A 14,113-nucleotide genomic window follows, 5' to 3' on the forward strand; every position below is an offset into this window, starting at 1 on the left:
GGTCTGTGTATCCATACATTTCCAACTTTTCAAAAACCAAAATGTATGCCCTTATAGTAACAGAGCTTCAAAATTTACCTTCTGAATCACACAAATGTGTTTTAAACTGTAATTCAATCTAAAGTAGTTTCTAATATGACTTAAAATATCAGTGTTCCTCTTTCTTAACAATATTTCTTGTTAATCTGGCTTCTTTATTTCTAAAATTAATTTAAATTAATGTTTTACTCTAAATTAAGTATTTACTCCTTCCCATTACCATAGGAGATTTAAATGTATCATAACATCATCATGTAAGGTGACTCAAAAATTAGTTATTTATAATTAGAGAACTTTTTAAATTTTTACTTAATAGTTGTGCAGTTCTTCAGAGAAAACACAAAGTACTGAGACATTTTCACCTAACCTTCACTCCTTGACAAACATAAATGTTAATTTAATTGCATGATTTTATGAAACACAAATGTACGAGGAATTTGAATGTAAACTTTGCATGAAACTTCAGTAATTATGTTATAGTTAATGATGTGACTGTTATAAAATAAATGCAGAATTTCACAGTGCAAATTATAGTGTGGGAACAAAGTTGTATCTTTAGATTTTTACTTTCATACTGGTAACTAATATATAAAATGAGACCTCTTTAGATGTTTTATTTATAAAGGCAGTGAGTGAGTAACCAGTACTCATGTCCCTTAAAAATACAGATCACAATGGGATATGAAAAATAATAATAATAATAAAAATTAGAAATCTTGTAAGCTGAATTATATATCTTCCATCTACATGGGGAGATAGAATATTCCTGGACAAGATGAAAATTATCCTGGAATTTGAGGGCAAAATCATATGTAAGGAAAATGTGATTATATTAAATATGGGAAATTTGATGCCCTAAAGCAAAAACTCAAAATCTGTTAACACCCTCAACAGAACTGCAATTCTTAAAAACTGATCGGTGCAAGTCAGTTTGTTGAAGAAATGTTAAATATGAGACTTAACATGTTGCAATAAATGTGGGATCTTAGTCCATTTGAAAACAGCCATTTACTGCTTATGTATATTCTGGGAAGAAAAGCTTATGGGGCAATAATGGGGTCAACGAGAGCTTTTACTGTGGCCATTCTGTGGAGTACTTTTGTTGGAGTACTGTTTCTCAGATTGGTAGCGTATTTCACATAAAGAAAGGAAGTCCCCCTACACGAAACTGCTGTGTCATTTCTTCTTCCTTAACTGAAATTCCAACCAAGGTTCAGGAAATGCCCTAATGAGCCACTTCTCTTTTCTTTTTCCTCAACTAAGTGGATTCCAACCACCCCTAACTATTCACCATTCATGATTAGGCCGTTTACTTTGGTTGTCTCTTTTGGCACAGTGCTTATGTTATGGGAAGAGGGATTATAATTGGTGCTGTTTGTAAAGGTGATGACACTGATAGAATCCAGTCATTGCTGGTAGGTAACTAAACTGACAGGTTAATTTTCTGTACTTTAAACTGTGAAAGACAAGTCTAATCGATACCTATTTTGCTTTGATGTGTGTGGCTTGCTGATAATTATAGTTTCATCTTGCATGATCACTGAATATCAGGATATTAGAGTAGTTGAGCTAAGATTTGCTGTAATTTGGGTAAAATATATCTAAAATTCTATATATTAATGTCTTATTTTAATCAAGATGTAGAAAGCACTGTTTTATTTCATGATAACCAAAGCAATTTCTTCTTCTAGTTTAATATTCTTGGGTATTTACTAAATTGGAACATGATTTAACATTTTATTGCACCTTCTATGTTATTTTATGAGTAAATGTTAATTTCTGTTTACATTTTAGCGATATATTTTATTGGCTTTTAAAAGTAAGAAAAAAATGAATACTATTCATAGTGGAAATAACACCTGATAGTACTTTAGCATATGTTATTTTTTCCAGCTTTAAAAATTACTCTGTTTTTTTAATGAAGATTTGAGTCTGAAAAATTCGTGTAGGAGATGTCAAATATCCCAAAGCAGTAAATTTTTATTATAATAGTCCTCAATTAGTTTGGTTTTGAACTAATAGTTCAATTAGTAATAGTTTTCAATTGTAATAATTAGCAGAGTCATGGTAGGGATTGGAAGATTATATATATATTTGTGTATGTATATGTACATAAATACACATATATTTTATATATATTTGTTTATGTGAATTATAATTCCAAGCTTTCAGTATCATCTTAAAATGTTTCATTGGGAATAGACATTTTGAGAAGAAAATAAACCTGAGTTAATCTTTTATTCATTTTTGGTAGCTTTTTAGTAACTTATTTAATAGAAACTTCACTTAAAGTTCAGAGACTTTAAAATAACTTTCACAGTTCTTCCCTGTTCAGAAACTGTGTCAACAAAGCAGAGTGAAACAGAATATGGGGTTCATTTTCAAGATTATTCAGACAATTCTGCTTCACTTCTATTTTAGATGAATCTGAGTGTAGCTTTACACTTTCAAGTGACTTTTGAATTAATACTAAATCTTTTACTTTTTTGGTGGAAGCTCCTTAAACAGTCCAAACTTGGTAATCTCCATTTCGAGAATAAAAACTTTTTTTAGCTATAAAACAAATGGAATAGAGATAATTTTCATATTGTCTACTTCTTTGGTTTGATTATCATTATTTTTTTAAAAAATTTCTGTTTCATTACAAAGCAGTAGAATATTTCAGTGTATGAGTAATTTTGTTGAACTGAAAGTTGGAGCTGATGTCAAAAATGAAACAAACTGAAAAAAGTTCCTTAAAAATCAGCTTAATTTTAATGACTGTGGCACAAGGGTTTATTATGTCTTAGGTAGCCAAAATAATTATGAGGTATTTAAATCGGATGGAAATTTCTAGCATTAGTGACATTTTCAGAAATCGTGGTAATTAACACAGTGAAAGTGGAAAATAATTTTGAAAACAGTGGTCTGAATAGTCAGAAAGGAGAAATAAGGAAAGGAGAAACTGAAAAAAATAAAATATTCTTACACGATGGTTTCAAATAAACTAATGAAATATGATTCACAGGAATAATAATGGATACTGACACGTAATAAACATACATGTAGATGTATAATCATTGATTATTTATTAATCAATGTATAAATAAAATTCAATTTTATTTTTGTACAAATCAATGTACAAAATGAAATTCACTAGACATACCAGATTCTTCATGGAGGTAAATTTAATTAACTCTTTACAGTAAAAAATATTGGATTAAGCAATGGAATAATAGCAGATCCAGAGAAGTGATGTTTACAAATAGCAGATTGGAAATTGTATACTATTTGGCAAAAAAACAAAACAAATGTATGGTTCAAACTATAGTTCTTGCTCAGATTTTACTGATTATATTTACTAAGATCAGGAAGAAGCGCCAGTGAGGCATAGAGCAGAGGATGTATGAGGAAAACAGTAAGAATCACAAGTGTTTCAAAAACATAACCAATGAGGGGAGAGCTTAACAGTAGTCTTGTAGAAAAATGAGTATCAATAAACTAACGTGCAAAAATATTCCTTATTTTATAGAGTTGTGAATTACCAGCCTGTTAAGGATCTGTAGGTCAGGGTGTAGGTGTTTGGAGATACACCAAAATTGGTCAGACATTATTTTGCTTGTGAGAACTTAGGTGATAATAGATAATTTTGTGATTCCATTAAATTGTATCTATTGGCGCATGGAAGTCTTGGCCAATTACTCATCAGCAAAAAAGAATGGTATGAGAATGTATTACAGTTAGTTTATGTTAAACATGAGGAGAATTGGGAGAATCTGTATTATTGAAAAGTGAGATAGTTAGATAGGTTGTGGAATTTCCTCAGGTAATCAGTTTTAAGAACAGATTGGTTAAGCAAAGAAAGCCCTAGTTTCTAATTTTGCAATTGTCCTCAGGATACAGCAGGAGGTTGAGCTTAATGACCTTAAAGCCCAGTAGGTTGCTATTTTTCTTTTTATCACTTCAGGTTTGAAAGAACATGTGAGATTCAAAAACAGAACTAAAAAAAGCAATTGAAGGGAATGAGTCTAGGAAGGAGGTTGAATATGTATTCCTGTATCCCCTTACATTCATTCCCAAGAGTTACCATGGAAGAGTATTTCCAAATCACTTCTTGCCTTTCCTGAAACACTCCTCCTCAGCCTGTGTACTGGAACAGATTGTGGTTCACTTTCTAGTTTCTTCCACTGGGCCAGAGAATCCTTCTATCCCCTCCTTTTTTCCTTTCTTTATTCCTTTGTTTGTGGACATGTTTCCAATACAGAAGTCCATATGCACCTGAACCATTAAGTTCTGAAAGATATTTAGGTGTATTTGCATCCAAATAAGAATTTGAGCCAGGCTTATCTGTTCAATCAGACATTTCACTGTATTCTTTTTTTTCTCTCTTGGTGAAAACCCATTCTATCAAACACCTTTCTACACTGCCCAAAAATCTAGACCAGTGCCTATTGCCTTGAAAGTCTGTCTATAGACAGGTAATGCTCTCAGCCAATGTCTGAAGGAAATTCCTCAGCAGCTAGGATGTTTACATTCTCTGCTCCCTTTGATCCTGTGCAAATTTAAATAGATTTGAACCTACTGAACTATTGAGGTCTGCAACAGAAGTTTTGTCACCAGCATTTTTACCATTAGACTTTAATGTCTGATAAACTTTTAGGCTTCTCCTTAGTTGGTCTTAGGCTGAGAGGCATCTGATCCTTTAGTCATACTCTCAAATGTTTCTCTCCATTTAGTCAATCACTTTTCTTCTTCTATAGCCTATGATTGTCCTACATGTATGTAAGGCACTTTTCACATGATAGATGATTTGCTCTTTCCATCAGAGCAGAGACGTGAAAAGCATGGCATATTCAGGGGTCTTTGATTATAGCTTGGAATCATTGTGGGAAATAACATAAAGAAGCTGGAGAGTTAAGGTGGGGCAGACCATAAGAGCTATGCTTTTAAAAGTTGTACGATTTTAACAAGAGTAGCTTGATCTGATTGTGTTTTAGCAGGATATCTCTGGCCATTTGGAACACAGATTGGTGGGATGAAAGACCAGAGTCATAAATTTTATATAGGTTTTGTTTATAGAGTGCTCCTGTATCTGCTTTAGGACAGCAAGGACAAGTATGTGTCTCTCAGTAATACTTTGCAAAGTGGTTGTACCTCTGGCAAGAACAGAAGGCAAGTTCTTGGCTAAAAATATGATAGAACCTACTTCATAAGGAAATCAAGTGTTGGACTGTGTCATTTTCCCCTGAAGAAATAACCACTTAAACTGAACATGGATTAGCTCCTAAACCAGTGGGCCAAGCAAATATTTGCAAGTGATTCAGTGATTTCTTTGTGGTTGCTTGGTTTAGTGCTGATAGAACACACTGTAAAATAGGAAGTCAGAAGTTCAGCATTTTTAGCTTGCTACTAAATTGGCATGTGACTCTGAATAAGTCGGGGGAGGGATGGATAGTATTTGCTGAATATTTTAAATTGAATTACTGTCTAGCATGGAGAGTGAATGAAGGGCTGGGGCTGGGCCTGAGTGTGAAGAAAGAGGGTGGTATTAAAGTTTAAGTCTCCTGTGCTTGAAGAGTAGTTCTGAATTTACTCCTGGGATATCAAACTTAGATTGGACATGGGAGCTCTAAAATCGGAAATCCAGGTCACAACCCAAAGAGAGGACTTCTCTGCTTCTCCTTATGGGATCCCTGATCTCACATTTCTGACAGATTTCTAGAGCACAAAACATAACCAGGGGCTACTATGTTATATATCCTCCCCTATGAAAATAGCCTTGGAGGACTCTGCCTTAGGACAGAGCTCTCAGAGCAAAATGAAGTAGAGAATGAAGCAACTCTACATAATTTGCCTTTTCTTCATAGGTCATGTCTAGATGGCCTTTTCCATATATTCTAAAAATATATTGCCAGTTCGTCTTCATTTCTATTCATTTCAATAGGAAACACTGATGTGCTAAGTATTATCTAAGTTCATTTAGATTCAGCCCCACTGAACTCACCCAGGGAAATACATAACACAACCTTTAACCAGTTGCTTAAGATGTATTTGTCTAAAGACAAAAACAGCAACAATAACAAAATAGCAAGCAAAAATATCCTATAATATGCTAGGAGATGGAAAGAATTTATAAGTAAATGCATAAGCTGAAATATTAAGTCCGCTGCTGAGAGATAAAAGAGACAGTGAATGTTAATTACTTCTGCTTGAGTAGCAGTCATCTTAGAAGGACTTTCAATGAGTATCAAAATCAGTTATAGTACATGAAATCATCCCTTCTCTTCCACAGTTGATATTAGTTAACATCCACTAGGTTCTCATCATGTACTAAAGACTTTATCACGTCATTTGAGCCTGACACGACCTTGAAGCAAGTCCACTATCTCCATTGCTGAGAGAAGTGAGGCTTTTGAAGGACAGGTAACTTTCCCAAGGTGACCAGTGGGTACATGATGGGGCAGCAACCTGGATCTAGGTCTATATGGGTCTTAGACCTAAGTAAATTCTACAGTCTTTTTCTGGGAATCTTTTAAATTTAAACTTTATCTTTGTTGTTCTATATTATTCATTTTGAACAAGATTGCATCTTTATAGCAGAAACGGGGTAACAGTTCAAGGGAGGGGGTTGGGGGAAATCAGAAATCACAGCTATGCTAAAAGTGGTTCCCAGGCTTACACATGGATAAAGAGGTCTTTGACTGCATTAAACTTGCAAAAATAGCAGTTGGGGAGGTAACAAGGGACCAGGATAGATGGCTCTATTTCATAAAAGAAAGGGGCAAAGTGAAGAGACTCATTAATGTTGAAGCAGTAGATGGATAACCAGTGACAAATATCAAGTAGATTTGCTTCAGTTTGGTCAGAGAAAGGTCATTGATTATTTTTGGTTAAACTGGTTCACAGAGGCCAGGTCTCCATGAAAAAAGGGAATTAATTGCTTCCATTTCCCACTAATTGCCTCAACATTTCCCTTTGCTTTGTCATTGGAGATTTGGTCAGAAAGGCAAAAAGTCAAAAGTCAGAGTTTGATGGAATCTACATAAAAAGGGAATCTGAGGAGACCAAATTATGGCATTTGGTGTAATAATGATAATGATATTTAGCATTTTTCCCTGGGAGTGCTGTGGATTTTTAGAGACCTTTTCAATCTTTAATCAGACCATAGGGCACATTTAAGAGAGTTCACTGTTTTTATTTCCATCTAGAGGATAAGGCATCACAGAGAGATGAGCTGACCTAGGGCAAGTCTCCTGAGATGATAATCTTGTATGTTGGATTACACCCTCTATGTTGAGTTTTAGCTAGAAGGCTGGGCTCTTCCCATAGGTATCACTCATTCACACTCCTTCAGCGTCTAGACTTTTCACACATTACTCTCTGAGATTACTACCTCTATTCAATGGCAGAAAAATCACCCAAGAAAATGGCATAAAATAGTTTTGATGTCACAAGAATTGCTTAGTTTTCAGGCTATTAATTGATTCTTGAGCCATCTTCAATTAATGAGCTATTCTACCTTGTATTTTCTTAATTAACCAGTCTTTAACATCCTTTATAGCTCTAAATCCTTTGGAATCTGTGAGTTTTGTCTTCCAGACATTTTGCACTTTTTTTTGGAACCCAAAGTAGCAGTGAGAAAGTGGGAAGAACATAGAATCTGGATATGCCAAGTCAGTGTTCAATCATTCTGGTTCCTCTGATTTACTTGTAATACCTTCGGAGGCCCAATAGACAAATGTTTCTCTTTAGGAAGTCCCAAACCTGCAATATCAGCTACTCTTCTTTGCTGGAAGAACCAGAAATATACTACTAATTAGATATTTATTACATTATATGTTCTTAGAAACATGGTGTATTAGAATGAGCATAGGTTTTAAAGCAAGATGGTTAGGTTTCAAAACCAACTCTGTCATAACCTGCTGTTTGACCCCAGACAGGCCATGTAATTTGATTGAAACTCAGTTTCTTCATGTGTAAACCTGATGTGCCTCATTGAGTTTCATGATTATTAAATGAGCAAGTAAAGGTAAAGCACACAGCTCAATGCCTGCACAGAATGGCGACCTAGAAACTTCAGCCATATACTTATTAGCATTGTTATTAGAAATTATAAAGATATTAAATGATAAAACTATTAACTGGGGCATGACTTAAACATAAGACTTTGGTGTGAAAGAAGTCTAGTACTTTATAAAAATCCTTTATTTGAGTAAGATACTCTCACAGTTATGGTGAATTTGAGCTGGACCATCTTCTGGTCAGATGCCTCTCTACAGCAAGTCCTCTTTACCTTTCCCTGTTGAAAGTGCTTTACTCACATTGTCATGGTGTTTTTCCTTGTCTGCCCCTGCCTAGCCCCCCTCTGGAGCCCTCAGGCCGGCCCCATGAGCTTTTTCTCCCCAGTGCTAAAGTTAAGGTTCAACTCTGAGGGGAGCCCTAATTGTCAAACTAGTTGCTCACAACTTTTTTGACTTATTTCTCTTAAACAATGTAACTTAATAAAACTCTTTTCAAATTTATAAACAGGGCACACCTACTAACACAGGAAAAGCTAAGACTGTGTACACATGGGAAAGCTGATTTGACTGTTTTGATTAACTTGACTGCTCAAGTCAGTCAAAAAGTAATCACCAGTTAAGCAAATCATTTTGACAGACTTTTGGCCCACTGTGACTGCTTATTTGACTGGCTTGCCTGTCAGCTTGAAGAGGTCAGATTGACTGGAGACAGTCTAACTGGAAAATTTAACTTTGGAGTGCGTGGGTGTCTGTATACCAGAATCTACTTTAAATAACTTTATTTGAAATCTGTACATATTTTCCTGGGACCAGTGAGGGAAGTTTGAAAGTGACACATTGCAGCATTTGACTTTCTAGAGTGAGATGTCTTACTGCTTGCTCGGGCTGGCAATATATTTATAGGCTACAAAACAATCATATTTACCCCTGTGCACATATAGAGTTCAATAAAATTGAAACTACCCTAACTTGGCCAAGTCTTAATAAGGTATCATATTCTCTTACTCTTCTGAAGGGCTGGTGATAGATGTGTGACAGCAAATGACTTCTCAGATACCAGGTTACCAATTCAGTGATTAGTGACTTGTGGTAAGGCAAAGTTGACCTTGCCACCAACAGTAATCCTTCTAAGGAGATGTTATGGGAGAAAGAAAAAACAAAACAAAACACCAAACAAAACCTTTGATGAGAAGCAAGAGAATCTGGTTGATATTATTTGAGCTGCTTTTTGAAAGCAAGCCCCTTTATATCTATCTATCTATCTATCTATCATCTATCTATCTATCTATCTATCATCTATCTATCTATCCTTATGTTTCTTTAGGAAATTTACTTTGAAATGAGCTCCCAGGTTTGGGCAAGACAAAAACAACACTATAGGGATAGAAAGAATGATTTATTCTCACACCATTATAGTGTTGGATTTTATGGGAGATGAGGTTATTGTCTGCTGTAAGCACATTTTTATAAGGTCTGGTTTACATTGGTTGAGCATCCTAATACATTTATGTTGAGAATTTGAAATATCCTGTTATTGTTTGAAAGACATTCATGTGCTCTTCAACATTCTAAAATTCTAACTTTTCCCATGGAAATGTTTTGTAAATGTTCAGGACTTAGATGCTATCTCATGTACTTTTATTAAATAAGTTTAATGGTAAGGCTAGATAGAACTTAAAGCCGGAGGGTTAGTAATGACTAAAATAATGATACTTTTCTTAAAATACCTTGAGTCATATTTTCTCGTGTTAGAGTCACTTGATGTATCATTCTATTTTTAAAATTTTGTGATTAATAGAGGGAAAGGAAGCTTACTTTAACTTTGCTTTCAAAATTTATGCTTTCTAGTCATTTTATGATTAAGTGGTTTTAGCCCTTTGACCTGAAAAAAAGAGAGAAGTAAATTAAATCTCATAGTTTGAAGAATGCTATAGAGAGTCCACTGGGGTATATATTTAAATTGTATATGTTCTCTACATTATAGAATCATTGTTAATAATGTTTCAGTGATCATTGTGATGCTTCAAACCTTTTACCCATCTAGGATTATTTCCTTAAACTTTGCAAATGTACAAATTTACTTCCAGGCAACAACTCACATGGATGTCTGTTGCATTGTTCCCTCCTCAGCCCTAGGTACTGTCATTTAAAAATATTTGTTAATTTGAAAGGAAAGCATCTTCATTTTAATAATCACTTCTGATGAGGAACAAAGACTCAGTCATGAGACCAATGAGGATTTGAACTCTGGCTTTGCTTCAGAGCTCTCAACCTATCCTTTATCTCCACTTTCTCACGAAAGTGTGAGTGCAAGGCTGCTCACCTCACTGCTTGCTGGGAGGATCACATGGGGCACAGTGGGTGGTGCTCCATGCTCTGTGCCTGACACAAAGAAAACTTTCTATACTTATCAGCCATGAACACCATTATTATCATTATGATTATTAGCAGAATTTTTCACTTTCAAGAGAACACCAGCCTAGAGATGAGCAGACTTCGACTGATTTTTTAACTCTGTGTGCTGCTTTATTAACATGCTTCACATGAGCCTTAGTTAGCTCATCAATAAAATGGGTCAAATAAGGGATCATAAACATAAGGGATCAAATGAAAGATCATAAAATGGATTCACAGATAAGAAGGTGCTCTGTAAATAGTAAAATAACATGTAAAATACTTTATAGGTCTTATTCATTCTACTCATTATTGCCTTTGGGTTCCACACCAGTTGTCTGCTTGCCCTACAGTCTTGTGGCTACATATTTAAAAATTCAGTTTCAATGGCAGAGAAGACACACAAACTGTGACACTGATGGTGGTAGTTATTAAATGGTGGCAATGTTTAGAAACCAAATCATTTGTGCAATACATCACTGTTTTTTGGTTAAGTCTCATAGAAATGTTATATTTAAAGTTAAGAAAGTGGTCACCATTTTGTCATTGTTAAGATACTCTACAAACAGTAAAGAAGGGGATTAAAACCATGTTTGTTGCTGCTATTTCAGTGGATAATTTCCCACTGGGAAGAGGAAGCATGGTTGATTAGACAAGTATATTTACCAATAAATCTTTTATGGTAGCGTTTTTACCACCACCAAGCTAGTGATCAGTGTTAGCAAGCATGGACATTTGTGAGAAGGTTAAGTTGGTCCCTTAAGTTTAGGGTTGGTGAGCAATTGAAGGGAAAGATGACAATGCTGTGAAAGTTGATGGGGGTAGGTTGTGGAGCCCTTCGTGTCCCAAGATCAGGAACTTTCAGAGGATGAGCCAGTGTCCTAAGTGAGATCTCAGCTGGCCTCTCCATCTAGCTGGCTTTGTTCCAGCTCATTTTCTTCCATTCCATTTGGTAGATTTTGTGTACTTCTCTTATCCAACCTCATACCTCATCAACTCAGCCCACAATCTCGGCAGATGAATTTGTCTATAACTTTACTGAGAAAAATCTAATTTAAAAAAAAAAGAAATTTTCAACTCCCTCCCCAGAAATCTAAAAATATCTTTATCAAACTACATTCTTTCTTTTTTCTCCTGTTTCATAGAAAGAGAATGTTTCTGTAAAAGCTAGGTTCCTTGCTTTAGGTCCCATTCGGTACCTCTTTTTCAGTCACCTACTTAATCATCCTTTCTTGCTTGTATATATTGCCTCTCCTTAATTACATATTACCCTCTGAATGTAAACACACACACACACACTCCCATGTATTAACCTTAAAGCCATCTAAAGTCCCCCAATATCGCTCTTTCTGTTTATGGCCAACCATTCTGAAATAGTTAATGCAAGGTAAGAGTATGAACTCTGGTCTAGACTTCCTAGGTTCAAATCTAGCTGTGTGTCCTTTGGCATATTACTTAACTTCTCTTTGCCTCAGTGGTTTCATCATTAAAATTGGGATAGTAATAGTTCCTATTCCATAGGATTTGAGGGAAGATTAAAAGATTAATATATGTAAAATACTTGGAATAGTTCTTGGCATTAGGTAAACACTCAGTATGTGGTATCATTACTGCTGTTGGTTTTTTCCTCTTTCACTCATTAGTTTATTTCAAAAATATTTATTGAGAGCCTACCATATAACAGGTGCTGTGCACAGCATTGGATGTCTATTTATAAATGAAAGGACAATTTCTTTGTTCTAAAGCAGCTTAGAATGTAGTCAATGAGATAGGTAATAAATAAATTATTACATATGAATAACTGGTTAGAAAGGGCCAATGTGATGAAGGATTCAAAAGTGGAAAATATTAGGAAAGGACCTATTTAAACATTATAGGTTGTCAAGAAACATAACCAGGCACAGACATATATATACTACCAACTGTAAAACAGATAGTCAGTGGGAAGTTGTTGTATAACAAAGGGAGTCCAACTCGAGGATGGAAGATGCCTTAGAGGACTGGGGCGGGGGGGGGGGGTGGGACTCGAGGGAGGGGATTCAAGGAAGGGAGGGAATACGGGGATATAAGGAAGGGAGGGAATACGGGGATATGTGTATAAAAACAGATGATTGAACTTGCTGTACCACCCCCCCCCCCCAAAAAAAAGAAAAGAAACATAACCAGGTGCTAAATGATGAGAAGTCAATCCTTTAAAGAACCCAAGAGAAAGCATTCCAGGCAGAGAGAAAATCATGTGTGGAAGCTCTGTAGGGGTATAGCACTTGACTTATTGCAGTAACTATTAAAAAAAGTTCAGTGTGGCTAGATCACAGTGAACATGGGGTAGAGTTATATGAGATGAAGTTGAATAGGTAGGTGGGTAACAACCTATCCATAGGCTGTGATAAGGAAACTGAACTTTATTCCAGATGAAATGGGAAGCAACTGAAAGGTTTCAAGCAGGCAAGAGGCTAACCCTTTTTATGATTTTAAAAGTCCATTCTGAAAGCTGTTGAAGAGAGCAAATGAGGGGCTGGGAGATGAGTAATAAGGGATTCACAGTAAGGGATGATGGTGGCTTGTACTAGAGCTCTGATATAGAGATGAAGATGGCTCTACTGAGATCTGTTTGAGAGCTAGAATGGATGGGGGTGAATTATATATGAGGGGTAAGGAAAATGAAGGACAAAAGGAAAACTGCCCAGTTTCTGAGTTGAGAAATTGGATGAGTAATGATGCCATTAACTGATTTGGAGAAGAATGAAGAGAAACAGGCTTTGGGGAGGATTATCATGAGTGGTTGCACATGCAAATTATAAATTTCCAGGTATTTGTGAGATATCTATTTATCTAATACACAAAAAGCTTGGCCTCCCAGAGAGAGAGAAACTGTGGGGTTTATGGTTTGTTTGTATAAAATGATATTTATAACTGAGGGAGTAGACTATGTCATCTACATACATGAGAAAGAGGAGAAGGTGTCTAGTGCTGAGCCCTGAGGTCTTCTCACTTACAATTAGCAATGTTCCCCCTGTCTCTGCAGACTGATTTCTATTCTCACTAAGTCCCTGACATCATTCTCCTGAGGGTCACCAGTGACTCAATTATTTCTCCATCTGCCAGCAATATCTTGGGCTCTTTCTGTTCCCTCATCCCTGTGCAATGTGATTCTGTTAAGCACTTTTTCCTTGAAATTCTATCCTACTTTGGCTTTGTTACATCATTCTGTCCTAATTTTCATTATACTTTCTTGAGATTTCTTTAGTCTTTCCTGCCCATTACGTGTTGATATTCCTCACAATTCTTTACATGGATTCTGTCTTTTTAATTCTAAATCTTCATCCTGTGTGATTTTAACTAAAACCCTGATTCAATTATTTGTTCTAAGCTGGCCACCAAATCTGTTTCTCTAAATCCACACATCTAGTTGTTTACTAGGCCTCCCTCTTGGATGTTTCACAGCTACTCCGACTTCATTATATCCAATACTGAAGGTATCATCTTTCCTTTGAAACTTTTGTCTTCACTTTTATTCTTTATTTTGATAAATGCCATCTTCTCTACTACTTCATCATTTGTGAATCTTCCCCTTTACCATATGTATAAATCAATTAGAAGCCCTGTACATATTTTAAAATTTTTGTCCTCTATATTATGGGTAATATTCGACCTATCTTTTTAGTATCAAATTCTATTCC

The 14,113-nt window shown here is 35.5% G+C and overlaps 1 protein-coding gene across 1 annotated transcript in view; it reads left to right on the forward strand.

Annotated features, from left to right (window-relative positions):
* Positions 1–1,330: 1,330 nt before the first annotated feature.
* Positions 1,331–14,113, forward strand: part of TFEC (transcription factor EC) — a 71,514-nt gene continuing 58,731 nt past the window's right edge. Inside the window, exon 1 of the mRNA XM_057732145.1 lies at positions 1,331–1,454. The gene's annotated coding sequence lies outside the window, so the exon portion shown is untranslated. The remainder of the gene's footprint in view (positions 1,455–14,113) is intronic.

Source organism: Hippopotamus amphibius, chromosome 4, assembly GCF_030028045.1.
Source record: "Hippopotamus amphibius kiboko isolate mHipAmp2 chromosome 4, mHipAmp2.hap2, whole genome shotgun sequence".
NCBI classification, from domain to species: domain Eukaryota; kingdom Metazoa; phylum Chordata; class Mammalia; order Artiodactyla; family Hippopotamidae; genus Hippopotamus; species Hippopotamus amphibius.